Source organism: Triturus cristatus, chromosome 10 (genome assembly GCF_964204655.1).
Source record: "Triturus cristatus chromosome 10, aTriCri1.1, whole genome shotgun sequence".
In the NCBI taxonomy this organism is placed as follows: domain Eukaryota; kingdom Metazoa; phylum Chordata; class Amphibia; order Caudata; family Salamandridae; genus Triturus; species Triturus cristatus.
In genome coordinates, this window is record NC_140593.1 from 101,062,729 (window position 1) to 101,065,262 (window position 2,534).

The following is a 2,534-nucleotide window of genomic DNA, read 5'->3' on the forward strand; positions in this document are numbered from 1 at the left end:
CGAGCGCGCTTGACCGCGATTACTTTGACTTTCGCGGCCGCTTTGATGTTTGATCGCGATCACTTTCACTTTGGCGGCCGCGCTATGGTCTTGGTCTGTGGCTCTGTTATAATGACAGATGCTGGAGCGCCTTTCATATTCTCGTTCCGCTCCCCTTGTAGTATTGCAAATGTGATAATTTTTCACTGTTGCTTGATGTCTTTAATTAGGAAGGCAAGGCAACGAGTATTCAAACCTTTCTTAAGCCCACCCCCCTCGCGACAATAACGGGAGAACATTAATTTCACTCTTAGTGTTAATACGCCAGGGTAAACTCATTATCACCATTGTGTATTTTTTTTTGTTCAATTTTTCTAAAACATGGTTGTTTTGACAGTGATGGATAAAATTGGAATAAAGAAGATGAAAGATTGGAATAAAATTTAGAAAAACGATGGTGAAGGTGGATTAATTGCAATACCAGTGTGTATAAGGCTGTGCAACTCGTTGGTGACCCGCAAACCGCGTGCTACCTTGTTTTGACGTTTTCATACCATGTGCTAAAGGAATGGAGCACATTACGAGTGCTGCACGCCGAACTTGATAAAAATAGAGATGAACTTTAAAAGATTAAAAATATGGGTGTGCTTCAGAACATTAACTTTTTTCATTGATATTGTGCCGTTCCAACCCTGTTTTAGCACCCCGAGGCAAAGAAACAAAGATTATGTGATCACAACATTTTCACGTCAAAGGCAATTCACCACATTGCCGATATAGAGGAATTGTTGAATACGGGTTAACCACATGTGTAAACAGGATTCTATTAGGGAGATATGTTCATGGTTTCACCTTTTAATTTGTTTCACGAATATGCAGTCACATATGTAATGAAAAAAGCAATTTGGGTTGTAAGGTCTTGATATAGGGTTGATGTTACTTTAAGTAGTGGTGCATACTGGGATTTAGGGGGCGTGGGCACGGGGTCATGTGACGTGATAGTTTCACAGGTGGGGAGGGAATTATACGTTCAAATTCAGTTGCTTTGCACTAGTTAGACGCCACAGATGTTCAAGTGCAGTTGAGGAGGTGATGTTGCTTTTAACGGCAAGATGGATATGAGGTATGCACTGGGGCGGGGTATTGTATTTACGAGTTTGGGAGTTAGGAGAAAGTTCTCCGGGGGATTCACAGGTCATAGTCACTTAGGTTAAAAATCGGGTGACGTGATATTCACATAAGGGTAGACAAACGTATGTTGCTCCTTAGAACAGCATTGGTCTAGTTGGGATAAAGAACACGAGGAAAATTGTTTCACGCATTGGATTATGTTTATTAGAATAGTGGGGCATATGAATGTACTGTTCACGTTTCAAATTATTATTTTTGTATTACTTTGAGAATGTTGAACACATGAGGCTGATACATATTCTTTGTCAATCATAGATAAACCTGAAGAAGGTCTTCATTGACCGAAATGCATTGGGAGAAATTATATTGGGATGATTCGGGGTCCGCTAAGTGCCTATGAATAGACCCGGATGGGCAATTCTAGAGCAACTAAAATGCATAAGATTATTGGATTTCGTACCTTTGACGTGATGGATAAAATTGGATTAAAGAAGATGAAAGATTGGAATAAAATTTGGAAAAACGATGGTGAAGGTGGATTAATTGCAATACCAGTGTGTATAAGGCTGTGCAGCTCGTTGGTGACCCGCAAACCGCGTGCTACCTTGTTTTGACGTTTTCATACCATGTGCTAAAGGAATGGAGCACATTACGAGTGCTGCACGCCGAACTTGATAAAAATAGAGATGAACTTTAAAAGATTAAAAATATGGGTGTGCTTCAGGACATTAACTTTTGTCATTGTTTTGACAGTGTGACATTGCAATATTGTATATTTGTAAACAAAACACGGTCCGTACCCATGATTTGCTGTGAGGTTTTTGTACGCTTTTGTCGAAGGAGGTGAAGAATATTTCCTATTTTTAGCATATTACTTCTCTGTGATTCTCCTAGCAGTGCTTTTAGTTGCAGAGTGGTGTGTTTATGGCTTCATAGCATGTGTTTTTTTTATTTGTATTCAGCAAGCAAGCATTGTGCAATGGAATGAGTGTGTGGACAGGTTCTTGACAGAGTAATAGAGCTTGATTCTCTAAATAAAGAGCAAGGTTTGCTTTCATGTACATCTCCATTCGTTTGACTTTTTATTTCTAAAGTAGTTTTCTCCACGACTGCCTGTTTATGCAGTGTACAAAAAAATGTTAAATACATTTTTTTGTGATATTTCAGTTACGTTTGTGCAATAGACGTATAAAATGCAAAGGAACAATTGGAAAACAAGCACTGGCAAATTCAGTACTACTTCCCTTTTTGATCTATTGGCTTTGCCAATACTTGTTGCTGATGTTGTGCACACTGACAAAAAAGGAAAAGGTTCGAAGACCCAGCTGCTCTTGTACCCCAAGTTTCTGAATTATACCTCTCTAACCCTCCCCATGTTCTACCTCCTCTCTGCCTCTACCTGGTGCGTATCATTCTACCACAGT

General features: G+C 39.5%; 1 long non-coding RNA gene across 1 annotated transcript; it reads left to right on the plus strand.

Annotated features, from left to right (window-relative positions):
• The first annotated feature begins 1,032 nt into the window (after positions 1–1,032).
• Positions 1,033–2,171, plus strand: LOC146788956 (uncharacterized). The gene is made up of 2 exons (XR_014969728.1): positions 1,033–1,102; positions 1,426–2,171. It is a non-coding gene; the product is annotated as an uncharacterized LOC146788956 (long non-coding RNA).
• Positions 2,172–2,534: the final 363 nt, after the last annotated feature.